Below are 17,079 nucleotides of genomic sequence, written 5' to 3'. Positions count from 1 at the left end.
GAGTTGGTGACTTTTATAGCCTTCTTCCAAAACTCATGATTGTATGGTTGTTCTGCAAATTGATTGTATATGGTTTGCTGATATCTGGTCTATGTACCAAGTCTTTGGCCAAGCCATTGGTAGTCTTTCATCCAGGATCATTGCAAGTGCCATTCTGCCAATATAGCTCTCAAGTCTCCACTGGACACGTCCATATCAACTTATCCTAGCCTCCCTCATCTTGGATTCTGTTGGGGCAACCTCACAACATCATTTAGTTTCCAACCATATGACCATCTCAACATCTTCGTCTCTATAATGGAAAGCCTATTGATTTCTTTTCCTGTGGCTGGCCAAGTCTCTGTTCCATATATTAGGATGGGTCAAATTATAGTTTTATATACTCTACCTTTTAACTTGACATCCTTTTATTACAGAGAACTGGGATCATGTCCTGCCATTTGCACAAGGCAGCTTTGGCATGATGCTTGGCATCACTCAAGAGGGCACCACCATCAGCAGCTATTGATCCTAGGCATTAGATTCTTTCACTCTAAGCTCTCTGCCTGTAACATCCTTTATAGTGCGTCTTCCTCCTTTATCAAAGCCTCAGTCTTACCCCGCAACCTGAAGCAAATACTCACCAACAACCACATACCACACAACAGAACCACTAACCCAGGAACTTATCCTTGCAACAAAGCCCGTTGCCAATTGTGCCCACATATCTATTCAGGGGACACCATCACAGGGCCTAATAACATCAGCCACACTATCAGAGGCTCGTTCACCTGCACATCCACCAATGTGATATATGCCATCATGTGCCAGCAATGCCCCTCTGCCATGTACATTGGTCAAACTGGACAGTCTCTACGTAAAAGAATAAATGGACACAAATCAGATGTCAAGAATTATAACATTCATAAACCAGTCGGAGAACACTTCAATCTCTCTGGTCACGCAATCACAGACATGAAGGTCGCTATCTTAAAACAAAAAAACTTCAAATCCAGACTCCAGCGAGAAACTGCTGAATTGGAATTCATTTCCAAATTGGATACTATTAATTTAGGCTTAAATAGAGACTGGGAGTGGCTAAGTCATTATGCAAGGTAGCCTGTTTCTTCTTGTTTTTTCCTACCCCCCCCCCCAGATGTTCTGGTTTAACTTGGATTTAAACTTGGAGAGTGGTCAGTTTAGATGAGCTATTACCAGCAGGAGAGTGAGTTTGTGTGTGTATGGGGGTGGGGGGGATGTGAGAAAACCTTGATCTATGCAGGCAATAGCCCGACTTGATTATGCAAAGAGTTGTCACTTTGGATGGGCTAGCACCAGCAGGAGAGTGAATTTGTGTGGGGGGTGGAGGGTGAGAAAACCTGGATTTGTGCTGGAAATGGCCCACCTGTTGATCACTTTAGATAAGCTATTACCAGCAGGACAGTGGGGTGGGAGGAGGTATTGTTTCATATTCTCTGTGTGTATATAAAGTCTGCTGCAGTTTCCACGGTAAACATCTGATGAAGTGAGCTGTAGCTCACGAAAGCTCATGCTCAAATAAATTGGTTAGTCTCTAAGGTGCCACAAGTACTCCTTTTCTTTTTGCGAATACAGACTAACACGGCTGTTCCTCTGAAACCAGTCTTACCAATGTACACTCTCAGTTCTGCTCAAGACTGTGTTCTAAATTGGTTTGCAAGGTCTCACAATCTTCTGCACTTTTCATTAAGTCATCAGCAAACATATTCCAAGGCATCTCCTTTTATATTTTTCACATACATGACAACTGCAAACAAAAACTGGCTGCACACTGATGCAGGTCAACACTTACTGGAAATTCTCTGCTGTAGCTCCATTTGGTTTTGACAATACTAGTCACTCCTCTTACATATCCTGGATTAGACTGACATATCCTTCTGGCACACCTCTCCATCACAAACTCCACCATACTAAGTCTCTTGATAAATGATTATACACCTTCTCTAAGTCCACACAGTTGCAGTCTCTTTTCTCTGAACCTCTCCATGAGGATTCATAGAGTAAATAGGGCATCAACTGTACTCCTTCCCAGCACAAATCCATACAAACTCATCCAAATTTCAACTGTTTCACACAGTTGCTTTTCACTAATCTTCTCCCATATTTTATAGAATGTGACTTCAGCTCCCAATACCCTTCCTTCGCTACCTCTTCTTATAGCTTGAAGGTTATTTCTCCCTGGATGGTCTCTGTGAAGTTCCCAAACAAAATCTATGACTCAAGTGATCCAATTAAAACCAAGATTTCTTAAGAATATGGAAAAGATAAAATTGAAACCAAAGAAACTGTCTGCATAAACAGATCTGGTCTGAAACTGAAAAAATCCATCTAAGTGGATATAGCATAGGGTTGATTACAATGAATAATAGAATACCTCACATTTTCTCTTTTTCCCTCTTCTGACTCTATGGCCTCCAGACTTATTAGCCATGTCCCTATCTGCCCCTGTTGGCCAAGCAGCACCTAAGAGACAGAGCTTCTGGTTTTAGGTGTCTTCAGTTTCCTCTTCCCTTTGAATCCAACTCCTTTACAATGCCCATTTTTGATGTTCAAGGTGTAATAGAGTTCACTGTTATACACATGCCAGGCATTGTTACACAAGCATATCAACTGTACAATGTTGGGGTGTTCCTTCTGTTCTTCCTAAAATGGCTGTGATCCTTCATATCTTCACATTGCACCCAATCTAGCTCTGGAGGTATTTCCCAACTTAATACCTGGCATTTGAAATGCCACTCTGACCTACTCTGCACTTTAGTCAATCTAAATTGTCATATGCCTGGATCCTGTCTGCAGGTATTAGACTGAGTAAAGCTGTCTACCTTTACATTTTTTGGATAGACTGGTGAGAGAAAACCTTCTACTCTATATCAAATATGAATTGTTGACACATTAAAGTCCACTTTTTATATGCTGTAAATAGCTCTCAAGGAAGTTATGGGCTGGAACCTCAGCTGTATCAGCACAACTGACTCAGCATAGCCTGATCCTAGGCCAGCAATGGGCCAAAACAGCCCAGCAGAAGTCAAAAGAGTTGCTCTAAAGTATGCTGACTGCTGCACAAACCCAGGATCAGCAGAGCGCTATGTGCTCTTCCCCATTCCTCCCCCTCCCCAGTGACAGTCTCCCAACTTGCTTTAGACAACTTGACAAATTTCTCAGTCTGCTGTTAAAAAGCTAGAAATTGTATAATATCTAATTTCAGAGACACTTACTGTACCTGATTGTTCTCAGGTAAACTGCAATGACTTTGTCAGTCCCTAAATTATTGGTTCTCCATTTCTTCTGTCATTCATCATTACCCTTTGTCACCTTATTTGTTCTAGACAATTTAATGCATTGATGTTGGTTGCAAAGGATATAAAACTCCCTGTGATTCTTGGCAAGTATGAGTCAGCCTCAAGCATGATAAGTAGGAGTGTAGTTAGCTGATAGTCAGAGATGTAAGTTATAACATCCTTTTGATGCTCTTGAGGCCTGGATGGGGAAAGAAAACTGCTAAAAATTATCAAATTTGAGATCCCCCTCTCCAAAATGCAGTTTAATATGTTGATGACATTGCTGTTTTATGTTGAAGACCATCAGAAACTCTGAGTGACTTTCTGGAATAACTATGATAAAAAGAGTCAAGTTGATTTAAGACCAGAGCAAATGAAAAGAGCATTCACAATCTCTTAATCACACAAGTCATTTAATATTTTTCTTGATTGTAGTAGTTGTCTGAAACTTTCATTTACAATCCTGAAAACAGGTGAAACTCACCAGTTTTCAGATTGAAGAACATACCCAAAACTCATCCAAGGATCATCATTGAAGCATTCAATGAAGTTTGCAAATATTTTAAGCAAATCTGGACCCAGTTTCAAATAAATCTGGGACAATTTTTGCCTTTGCATCAAAACTACGTGGTTTCAAGTTAGTTTCACTGTGGGCTAGATTGTTGTCAAAGTCCTTACTCGGCCATGCTGGGGAGTAAGAGGGAACAAGGTTTCTCTTGCATCCCTGCTTGGCCCTACCCAGATTGTTATGCCGGTCAAAGGGAGGAGAACAAGAAATATTCACGTAATACTCCCCTCTGTGAGCAAAAGGAACCCTGACTCCAACCACCATTCACCAGCCAGCATAATAAAAGAGATTTGCAGTGGGGAGGAAGTTGCTTCATGGAAAGGAATAATAACTTACTTCCCCATAAGAACAAGGTGGGAGCAAACAAGGAACTGTGGATCTAAATCCCAGTTCATTCTCTCGTCTGCTCTTGGGACGCTATAGCTGAGTGCAGATTGTGAAGTTACAATATAGTCTTTGCTATATTAGGATCTGAATGGAACCCAAGAGCAAAGCTCCAGGAGAGGTAGTATCTAGCTGCCTATAAAACTAAAGAATCTTTCAGCCTGAAACCCCCTAGAGAAATGAAACAATTAAGTTTGGTCCCACTTCATCAGACACGGAAAATATGTAAATCATGGTGACAGTCTAGAGCAGTGGTTTTCACCCTGTGGTCCGTGGACCCTTGGGGCTCCACAGACTATGTCTAAGAGTTCCAAAGGAGTCCACATCTCCATCTGAAATATTTTAAGGGTCCACAAATGAAAAAAAGAGGTTAAAAACCACTGGTCTAGAGTGGAAATAGTAGAGGAAGCCATGATTGGGGGAGGGGTTTTTTCCTCAGAGGCCCCCTACCCAGTGGTTAGGATTCCATCGGCAGCAGTCTCTCCCAAATGTCTAGAGTTCAGAGAAGTAAGGGAACCCTGCCCTCCCCCCCCCCCCCCCCACCCCTCCACTGGGTTCTAACCCAGGGCTCTGGGAGACTGACTCTCCTGCTCACTTGCTTTGTAGGGTGTCCGGCTTCTTGTCAACTTCCCTGAGTCACTTCCTACTCCAGTCTGGGTCCCATCTGACCACCACCCAATTCTGGGGAAAGTCACCTTTGGGCACCCAGCCCTCATCCCTGCCAGGTACTGAGTGTCTCCTGTTCACCAGCATGAGGCAGTCTCTGCTCTGGTCCTCCCTGGGAGCTCCCAGGGTATGTCCTCCTCCCTGGCTGGTCAGCCCCAGACTGAGGTGCCTGGCTGGCTTTTAAACCCTGCTTCCAGTCCAATGATGCTCAGCAAGGGCTAAAGGGTGGAGCCTCCTTAGCCCAGAACTGTTCCTTAACCCCTTCCCGGCCAATCTATACACCCTGTCATAGAAGCATTCAGAGGTTTATTCTGAGGACTGGATTAAAGTCCACTTCTTATTTAAGTCTAACTAATTTGTTCGGACATAAATGGAATAAATTGTTCAGCTAAAAGAGCCAGCTCCTTGGACTTTTGCCCAAACCATAACCTTTCCTAGAACACACTATAAATGAAGGGTCCATCCCGTTACCACTGAATAAAGACTACATGCAAAAAAAGTTACATTGCACTCCCTGTTCCTGATTCACCACTGCATTATTCCAGTTTTAGGGCAGTGTAACTGCATTGAAACGACTGGAGTTATGTTGGTGTACATACAAATGGAGGAACACAGAGGTCCCCATATCTTCAAACACAAAACACAACACTGCAAACAGTCTGGGCTGACACACAAGGGGAGGCCCTACAGCAGGAGTGACCAGTAGGAATTCTGGTTTGTTACAATAAGAATTATTCCTGAGGACTTAAGGGCTCATTCACTAGAATTGCATCTCTGCCACTCAGGGAAGGGTTTCAGAATGGCCAGCTCCAGAGAGGGAAGTGAGAACAGAATCTAGGGCTCCAACCAGTGGATGAAGGATGGAAATAGACTGAAAAAAGGAGGGTGGAGATCTTACTGTACAAGCCAAGGAGCAGGGAGAAACCGCCACACAGCCAAGCCAAACAGAGCTTTGCTTTCTTGTCCTCAATCCCCTTGACTCTGCCCCTTGGCTTCTCCCCTTTCTTTTTCCCATTGGAATGCCCAGTGCTACCCCCAGATGCTTCTGAACCATAGCAGAAGCCTTTCTTCCCATCTCCTGTGGCCCTGCACAAGGACCAGTCATATACGTGGAGCCTTTATTCATTATGCTTAATGTGGCTAGTGACGACACTTTCATTCACAACATGGAGCTTTGCATAAGTGTTACTTGGTGTTACATTCTTGCTTCTCACTTTTTCAAATGACTCCTTTAAAAAAAAAAACACCACCCTGCTTTCATGTCATCTCAGGGAGAAGCTGGAATATTTCCTCTGCTTCATCAAACTCAGCTCCTTGGAAATGTAAATGGGACATATTCTAAATGTGACTCCAGGGACAAATGTAGTCATATCTCAAAAAGAATTAGTCTGTTTACAGCAAGAGTCTCCTTTTTAGATATATGAGGTCCTAAGCCTGTGTAACTAATTCACTTGCCCACCTTTGTATTGTATTCAGAACCCTAGGAGTTTGGAATAGGTCATACATTTTCCAGCACAGGTTTTATTTCCCCCTCATTTAAATGTTTTCTGAACCATGAATTATTTATAAGTGATTCACTAAAGAAAAAGCCATTTACATTGTATCAAATGCATTTTTAACTATGAATTGCAGGAAGAAGCACCACTTTATTGTTTAAATGGTCCTATGAAAAAATATGACTTATCTAGATAATAACAAGCTTATGGTGAGAGATGAGCTAAATAATCGAAGAGATAGCCCCATATCTAAATAAGTAGGTAACCTCTACTTCTAAGCATAAAACCCTATAACAATAATTACCATCAACTTAGTGGTGAAGTTGTTCCTCAGTAGTGATGCAAAAGCTGAAGATCTTCACAGCATGGTCTGAAAGGTCAGCATCCATTTCTGTCCAGTGTATGTTATGTGATGTGTTCTCCAACTGTACAGCAGCTAAATGTTAAAAAAAAATTGATTCACAAATTCAAGCTGCAAGTTTGGGTCATTGTGATTTGTTGGGTCATATTAGTTGTGGTTTGTGGGTATTTGGCAATAAGGTATTCATAAAAACAGTACTGAATGTCAGAAACCACAAAAATGAGTATACATATGGAAGCCCATACCTAAAGTGCAATATGCATTATTCCTCATTTGTTGATTATTAGTCTTCTGTTTTAAAAGTTTTAGTTTTGCATTTAAGGAACAGAAACAATACCATGTGACATATGTGCAATGTGTGAATGGTCACCTATCAGAACATTTTGCAAGGACTCCAAGACTTAAATTTGTTAGCATAAACTATCCAAAGAATACTAGCAAATAACTGATACATTCACAAAAAATTAAGTTAATTGAACAGAAAATGGTTTAAATGATCACTGAATGTTATTCACATTAAATAGTTACACCAGTTAAAGCATCAACTTCACCATCCTCAACAGAAGCAGGACATTGTGATGCTGTGGAATGCTACACACCACATGTTGAGCTGCCTCTGTAAGTAGTGCGTTGCTATCTAGGCTTTTTACCTATCTTTCCTCTCTCAGGCCCAGAGAGACAGTCACTTGCCCTTTGCATCAGGAGACTAACCACTGATCAGGACTCCCAGGGCTCTATGATGATGCCACAAGGCTTATGAGTGGGAATGATGCTGGTTGTTCCTAGGTCATTCCAATGATCTATGAATTGGAACAAAATAACTTCTGTGGTTAAGCTGTCTGAGGAGGACATGGCAGAAAAAAAACATGGGTGGGTAATTGCCACCTCAGAGAAATATATGAAGAAGAGGATTATCCTGTGGCTACATGTGAGGATCCCATATTTTAAAATGTCATGGGTTACTTTCTTCTCCCTGGGATGGAGAGGGGAGAGAGATAAACCATCAAGACTAATTGACAAAGAGGCGGATGCCCTCCTCTCTGTCAGTGACCATTTGACATCATGTGTGTGAATGGCTTCAGAACCGAATATCGCACAGAGACCCATTTCATTGTGTGGCTTTCCATTGGCACTGAATCCAGCTGTGGACATCTCAGTCCATGTTCTGGGTCTAGAACTCTTGCAAAGATAAGGTGTCTTTCTGCTGCTCAAGCATCTCCATGCTGCCCCCTCTTTTTAACTGCTCTTCATTCTGAATGATCCTTCAGTTGTTTGTGTGTTTGCAAGCGAGGTGACTCAGGTAGGACTTTCGAAGTCAGTTTGAGAGAGAGACAAGGTGGGTGAGGTAATATATTTTAAGTGGACCAACTTCTGTTGGTGAAAGAGACAAGTTTAAAGCTACAGAGAGCTCTTCTTCAGGGCTGGGAAAGGTAATCAAAGGATGACACAGGTAAAAACAAAATGGGACAGATTGTTTAGTATAAAGGATAAACACATGCTGCCAGTCAGTATTTAAGACGAAGAGCGCAATTAACACATCTGGAGTCACCAGCATCAACTTCTGGGACACCACAATCACTTTCAGCAATGGAACTCTACAGACAACCATATACAGGAAACTTACAGAGCCCCACACCTACCTCCATACATCCAGTAACCACCCGAGACACACCACGAAATCTGCTATCTACAGCCAGGCGCTCAGATACCACAGAGTACACCCCAGAAAGAAAGTCCAGGATACACACCTTAACACACTTAAAACCACTTTAACCAAACAAGGACGCTGCACCAGAGAAGTAGATTGCATCATGAAATGGGCCACCCAAGTACCCCTAGAGAACTTGCTTCAGTACACAAGACAAACAAACAAACAAAAACCCATCAACTGCACACCCCTAGTTGTCACCAACTACCCCACACTGGAACGTGGACAGGGTATCATCAAACACAAACACAAACCAAACTTGTGGGGATCTCATCCTGAAAGAAATTGTTCCTGACCCCCCATCATTTGGCCTTCAAACAACTCCCCAATCTCGCCAAGCTCAGCACCAGAGGCAAATTTCCCGCAGACCAGGGCACACCGATTCAAAGCAGCACCAGACTGCCAGAACAATAAATGCAAAACCAGGAGACACACCTCCACTGCTACAATGATCACTTCTCCCCTGTACAACACATCTTTCAAGATTCATGGGTCCTCCACATGCTTATCACAACATGTGATGTTCCTCATCCAGTACATCAAATTCCCCAACAAAGTGCTGGCGTGAAACCAGACTGTTGCTATTGCCTTGAAAGAACTCATACAGAAAAACGATAAAGACAAAAAACACCCTATCACAGAGGGCAAACATTTTTCACAAAGCGATCACTCCATCTCTGACCTTGCAGTCCTCACCCTCAAAAGAAACCTGCACAACACCTTCAAAAGACGAGCCTGGGAGCTTAAATTCATAATTCTGCTAGGACGTTTCTACACGTACAGTGCTGCACCGGTGCATCTCATGAAGACGCACACTAATGTTATGATAACTTATGTCGCTCGGAGGTGGTGGTTTATTCACACCTCAGAGCGACATAAGTTACGTCAGCATAAGCTGTAGTGTAGACATAGCCTTAGACTCTAAATATCATGGACTCAACAAAGGTAATGGTTTTATGACTCATTGCCACAAACTGTAACCTGCTGTCCTTTCTTTGTCTTATGACTGCAGATGTGTTAATTGGCCACTTCATTTTAAATGCTCTCCTGCATCACGTGTTTACCCCTTATGCTAAATAATCTGTCCCACCTTGTATTTACCTGTGACACTTTGGCTATGTCTATGCTACAGCATATGTCAACATGACTTATGTCGCTCAGGGCGGTGAATAAACCGCCCCCCGGAGCGATGTAAGTTATACCAACATAAGCGCTGGTGTGGATAGCGCTATGTCAGCAGGAAAGCTTCTCCTGTCAACATAGTTACCGCCGCTCACGGGGGCTGGAATCATTAAGCTGACGGGACAGATGTCTCCCATCGACTTAGAGCAGCTACCCTAGAGAGCTTACAGCAGCACAGTTGCATTGGTGCAGCTGCGCCTCTCTAAGCTCTCTAATGTAGCCATAGCCTCTGACTACGCTTTCCAGAGCTGAAGAAGAAGTTTATAGCTCAACTGCTTGTCTCTTTCACCAGCAGAAGTTGGTCCAGCAAAAGATATTACCTCACCCACCTTGTCTCTCCCATAGCCTGGGACCAACATGGCTACAATTCACAAACAAAAAGTCAGTTTGTATTACCTACACATTTAAATATGCATACGTTCGTTTACATGCAAATAGATGTGTTTGCATAGTTAAAAGCTCTTCCTCAAACACCCATGTCAACAAAGCTGTTTACACAAATATTCTCAAAGAGGCAAATAAAAAAAGATGCAAAAATGGCTGGATCAATATGCGATCAGTATTTGTGAACACATTTGTAAAGACTTTTTCCCGCAACTATCTGCTCTGTTCTATTGTAAGTACAAGCACGTCAAACTGAAGCCAGGGCTAATTTTCACAGCTAAATTGTAACTCCCTGAAAATGCTGCTTGAACCCTATACAAACTCAATTTCTAATGCACTAATGGTTCCAACATGATTAAATTAGTCAGCACAAATCCATGGAAGTTATGTTGTCTTAATCTGATTCCTGGATAAAAATATAGACCTTACAACTTTGTAGAGATCTTCTGTGAGCAGAACATGGATGCTTTTATTCATGTATACCCTGCTGTCACTAGCCCTGACCTTTAAAGGAGATGCCAAATGATGCACATACTGACCGTAATAAGACCGAATGGAAAAATGTAATGCAGGTGAACAACTGTGCACGTTCCCTCAAATAAGTGAAAGATAAGTAAGAGAAATATGGTCTTACATACTCTTTGTTTGAACATGTGTTCAATATCTACAGTCAAGTATAGAGAAACAAAAGAGTATGCCCTTTAGTAAATGTGTGTTTATATACTGTAGCTGTTAACTACTAATGTCATGAAGAGATATGATTAACAATCCCTTTCACCCAAAGACTGTGTTTTGGAGAAGCAAAAAAAAAAAAATCTATCAGTTACAATCTACCAACTAATTTTACTTTAAAGCAAACTATTTTCTGTACTGCTCTGTAATGAATACAACTGATGGCCACTGGGTGACCTGTGTCTTAATTATTGCCTATAGCAGCGGTTCTCAAACTGGGGTCTGCAGACCCCAGGGGGTCAGCGAAGGTAATCCAGGAGGTCCACAAGGGTACTCCAGGGGGTAAGCGAGTCACGTCTGGCTCCAGGCAATCCACAAGTCATGTCCAGGGCTGCCTGCCTCACTGATCAACTTCCCCCTCTCCCTCCCAGTGCCTCTGGCACTCTGGGGAACAGATGTTCAGTGTCATGCAGGAGGCACTGGGAGGGCAGGGGAGGAGCAGGGATGGGGTTCGGTCTGTGGAGCAGCCAGAAAGAGGTGACGAAGAGGAGGGGTAGGGACGGAGCAGGGGTGACGCCTTGGGGGAAGGAGTGGTATGAGGGTGGGGCTGAGAGGAGGTGTAAACCTCTCATGGCATCACCATGTTTCCTATATTCCATACCGTGCTGAGTATCATCACTCAACAAACAATTATGACAAGAAAACAGGTCATCTTGGATCTGAATGACTTACGGTCATAGCTTGGAAACTGAAGAGTAGCATCAGGCAAGATCATCACTATGTTCCAAACTTCTGGGCAGTAACCAGAGCATTCTTACGTATGCACTGAAATATTTCTGACAGCTCCAGGAGAGATAAATTTTGTATGAGTCAAATAATGTGCGAGTCATTTATACAACATTATTTCATTCAGCTTCCATTCACTTCATTACAGCTAGAAAACAGGCAAAGGAAGCTTTTTGCTTCCGATCAAGATATCCCAAAAAGATCAGTCATTTACTGTACATATATCTCCACCATAGCTTTGTGATGGTAAGAAAGAGCAGTTTGCCTTTCCACGTACTTATCATGAATGTTGCTTCAAAATCATGAAGATTTTTTTTCTAATTTGGTGGCCTTTTAGCATATATGGGGAAAAAACGTCCCAGGAATTTGAAATTTCAGACTATCTTTCTTTCTATTTACTAAACTCTTAGTTTTAATACATCTTGATTATAAGAGAAAATTCTGACTGAACAAAAGAAAGGAAGATTATATATATATATATATATATATATATATATATATATATATATATATATATATATATATATATATATATATAATGTTGGTTTTGCATTGCATTTCTCTGTGTGTTGTATAGCTAAAAATACCTTTTTTAAAAAAGTCAATAACCTTGGAGTTTTGAGGGAGAGAATGGATTGTACTCCCTGGTTAATCAAATATGGCTCTATTATGGTTTGTATTGTTGTTGTAGCTGTGTTGGTCCCAGTATATGAGAGAGATAAGATAGGTGAGGTAATATCTTTTATGGGACCAACTTCTGTTGATGAAAGAGACAAGCTTTTGAGCTTACACAGAGCTCTTCTTCACGTCTGGTTATGTTATGGTTATCAGCGGAAAGATGTCTTGGTAAGCTCACATAATGCGTCAACACAATAAAAGACCCACATCACATGACATGGAGCAATGCAAACCCATAACATTTTAATAAATTGTTTGCAGTGTTGTAGAAATCTGGGCCCCAGGATACTAGAGAGACAAGAATGGTGAGGAAGAAGAGCTCTGTATAGCTCAAAAGCTTGTCTCTTTCACCAGCAGAAGCTGATCCAATAGCAAATATTACCTCATTCACCTTGTGTCTCATTTTAGTTTGTTGGCAGTGTGCCTGAATGTCTGAGACAGGTGATTCCTGCAATGAGCAGGTTTCCCCACATTTCTGTTCTTGAGTGCAGAGATGTGTGATGATAAAAAAGAGTAAATTTATGGTGCCATAAACTTTTTTCCAGCTGGGATCGCTTTTTTCCAGCTGGGATTTCACAAAGTTTGGGAACATCCAAGTCAATTAGCAGCAAGCCATATATAAAAATCACATTTTCCATGCTCATGTGAAGTATACAAGGTATGTTGATGGTTTGGTGCCAAAAGTACATTAATTCATGGCTGCACAAGTGCAGCTATTATATAGTTTCAGGGTTTTTTTTAATTAGTAGCTCTGGTGATTATAAACAGGTATCTACAACCCAAAAGTCTGTAACTGGGCTAGAGTAAACTATGCTATGGGCTATGGCATGGCAAAGGTAGAGCGTATTACAGGTAAAAGCACTGGAATTCTAGGACCCAAGAAAAACCTTAAATTCATATAGGGGCTTTCCCTGCCCATCTCCAATCACCCCATTTCTGTTGCTTACAGACATTGCTTTCAATTTCTGTGTGCATTTTTTCAACACAGCTCTGCTTAATTGTTCCATTATAAATTGAGAAGCAAAAGTCTCTCTTTTTTTTTCTTTCAGCATCCTGCCTTCAGCATTAAAAACAGGTGTGGAAGTACTGATCCTGACAGACATCTCCGACGCTCTGAGATATGCAATAGCAGCTAGGGAGTTATAAGCAGGTCAGTTCGTATGGTCTTCTTTTTTAGCCTCTTACGTCATCATATCTTTTAGACTCTTATTCTCATTATCAGTGTGGAGACAGTGGGTTTTTCCATTGAGATGAGAAAGGAGTCTGAGCTAGAAAAAAATCTGCATTTTGATTCTGATCTCTCTCTGCTTTCCCAACTGAAAGTTCATGGTGTTCTGAGAGTGGTTTGGTTCAGGTCCATTTCTAAATTAAATACATGGGGACATGCATAATAATACATAAGACATGCACTTGAGTGCTTATCTTCAAAGAATTTTAGAAACACTAATTAAGTAACAAGCCTTGTGGATGGGGGGGGGGAGTGGTAGATGTGATATATCTTGATTTTAGTAAAGCTTTTGATATTGTCCTGCATGACCATCTCATAAATAAACTAGGGAAATGCAACCTAGATGGAGCTACAATAAGGTGGGTGCATAACTAGTTGGGAAACTGTTCCCAAAGAGTAGTTATCAGTGGTTCACAGACAAGTTGGAAGGGCATATTGAGTGGGATCCCGCAGTGATCAGTTCTGGGTCTAGGTCTGTTCAGTATCTTCATCAGTGATAATGGCATATAGGGTACGCTTATAAAGTTCGCGGACGATACCAAGCTGGGAGGGGTTGCAAGTGCTTTGGAGGATAGGATTAAAATTCAAAATGATCTGGACAAACTGGAAAAATGGTCTGAAGTAAATAGAATGAAATTCAATAAGGACAAATGCAAAGTATTCCACTTTGTTCCTTCCTATCAGTTGCACACATACAAAATGGGAAATGACTGCCTGGGAAGGAGTACTGCGGAAAGGGATCTGGGAGTCATAGTGGATCGCAAGCTAAATATGAGTCAACAGTGTAACGCGGTTGCCAAAAAAAAGTGAACATCGTTTTGGGATGTATTAGCAGGAGTGTTGTAAGCAAGACATGAGAAGTAATTCATCTGCTCTATTCTGCTAGGATTAGGCTTCAGCTGGAATATAGTGTCCAGTTCTGGGCAACACATTTCAGGAAGGATGTGCACAAATTGGAGAGAGTCCAGAGAAGAGCAACAAAAATGATTAAAGGTCTAGAAAACATGATCTATGAGGGATGATTGAAAAAACTGGGTTTGTTTAGTCTGGAAAAGAGAAGTCTGAGGGGGGTACATCATAACAGTTTTCAAGTATGTTACAAGGAGTAGGAAGACAATTGCTTTTTTTTACCTCTGAGGATAGGACAAGAAGCAATGGGCTTAAATTGCAGCAAGGAAGGTGTAGGTTGGACATTAGGAAAAATGTCCTAACTGTCAGGGTAGTTAAGCACTGGAATAATTGCCTAGGGAGGTTGTGGAATGTCCATCATTGGAGATTTTTTAACAGCAGGTTAGACAAACACCAGTTAGGAATGGTCTAGCTAGATAATTAGTCCTGCCACAAGTGCAGGGGACTGAACTAGATGACCTCTCCAAGTCCCTTCCAGTTCTATGATTTTAACTACCAACCCTTTACTTACCTTTCTTTCTTCCCAGGGGGTTAGAAAAACAAAATTTTAACAGATGGGAAAATAGTCCATTAAAGCATTTAAGCACCTGTTTAACTTAAAACATGTTAGTTTGACAGACTGAAAAAATTGGATTTGTTTAGCCCAGAGAAGACAAGACTGAGAGGGGACATGATAATAATCTTCAAGTACATAGCAGGTTTCTATAAAAAGGAGGATAATAAATTGTTTCCCTTATCCACTGAGGACAGAACAAGGCGGCTAGGGAATTTGAGGTTGAACATTAGAAAAAACTTCTTAACCATAAGGGTAGTTAAGCACTGGAACACATTACTTAGGGAGGTTGTCATTATCACTGGAAGTTTTTAAGACTAGGTTCGGGGTGGTATACATAATCTTTAGTCCTGTCTCAGTGGACTAAATGACCTATTGAGGTCCCTTCCAGTCTTATATTTCTATGAATCTCTGTGAGTTGACCCACTGATGACTCACATGCTTAAAGTTAAGCAGGTGCTTAAATACCTTGCTGAATTGATGTCTTCATGAATTATCCAAGTTTCATAAAGTATCAGTGTTGGTGGTGGGATCAGAATACAGCAGTCATGGCCCCTAGTCCTGTGTTCAGACTGTATCGTGTGAAGGGGTCAACTCCTCATGGCCAGGCGGGGTGTAGAAGCTCTCTCCTCACTGGTGCCTCTGCCAATGGCTGCTCAGCCTCTGTGACTTGACCCTCCAGATAGACCACTTTAAAGTTTCTCCCCTTCTAGAATAGTCCATGAACAAAAAGCAAAAGCAAGGGGAATTAACGCAAATACATTGAATTAGTAAGAGACAGAGGGGAATGATTCCCTCTCAAGGTGCATCAGGATCTGGCCCTATCCTCCCTCAGGGAGGGACCTACTATCTGGGAAGCACCTACCTTCTCTCACTCCTTTCCTTAGGAGCTGAATGTGTGTTCTTTCCTTGGTCTGCCAACAAATGAGCTGCTCTGCTCCCCTATTAAGCTCCTCCTCCAGCCCATGCATGCCTTGCAGGTGTGGCAGGGCAGAGCCGGCTGATCCTAGAATAACTCCTTAGCCCCGTGTTATCCAGGGTGGGGTTTGTATACCCAATCACACTCTTCTTTGATATTTTGTTGTGTAGGTTCAGACAAGTCTGTATCACTGATGAGCAGAACAAAGAAAACAGTATGGCTTCATAGAATGACGGCAACATATCAAGATGAGGGGCCTCAGCTTGGTTGAACATATTGCAACATATAGATACATGAAAGTTAAAAAGTTCACTTGGAATTCTGTCAGAAACATTGCCATGAAAGGAGTTAACTATGGGATCACCGAACAGAATGTCAAACTAAACAATAATATTGGAGACAGGTTTCAGGGTGGTAGCCGTGTTAGTCTGTATCAACAAAAAAGAACGAGGAGTACTTGTGGCACCTTAGCGACTAACAAATTCAAGAAAGGTCCAGGATAAGAAATCAGAAAATGTCTCCAATACAGAATTACTGGGAGAGGGGAATCTGCACAATGCAACTATCCCATGTACAGTAACAATTGTGGATTGTCAAGTTGCAGCTGTGCAATAATCTCAGAAGGTCATACTATCAAAGGGTTTTGTTAATAGTGTGCTTCACACTTGACTATTTTATTTAAAGACTTGCCATCATTTGGTGACATAAGCAGTCAAGCTTCTTCAGACATCTGAGTAGGTACATATGTCTCCATTTGGTTCCCTCTGATTAACTGGCCTTTCTCATGAGAATGTTCTTTGAAGTCCTGCCAGAGTTTGTATGTTTTTCTGTGTTTTGAGAAAGATTGGCTGAAGACGGATTGGCTGAAGATGGATTGCTTCCATAGATTGGCTGAAGACGGAAGCAAAATCATGAAACCTAATAGTTCTGGCATTGTCCCTTACTGACCCTTCAGCGTTTGCTGAGAGGTGGCTAATTTGAGACATTCTTTTCCTTCCCTCCTGTTTCTTCAGACAGTCCTCTACTGCCCTAACGCAATAGACAACGCAACGCATTTATACAATAAACATCTCAACAACCAGGCCAACATACAATATTCATATACGACCACAGAGTAGCTCCAAATCCACCACAGCACATTGTGACAATAGTGGTCAAATTGCCTATGATTAGAGAAATCATTGTTGTATTCTGTCCAGACCTTGGAACAGAGTAGGACCCATCACCATCACAACAAGGGAATTCAGAAGCACTATCTAAATATTGTAATGAGGAAGATGGAGGTATAA

This window comes from Caretta caretta, chromosome 2 (assembly GCF_965140235.1).
Source record: "Caretta caretta isolate rCarCar2 chromosome 2, rCarCar1.hap1, whole genome shotgun sequence".
In the NCBI taxonomy this organism is placed as follows: Eukaryota; Metazoa; Chordata; order Testudines; family Cheloniidae; genus Caretta; species Caretta caretta.
Note: the sequence above shows the minus strand (reverse complement) of the source record.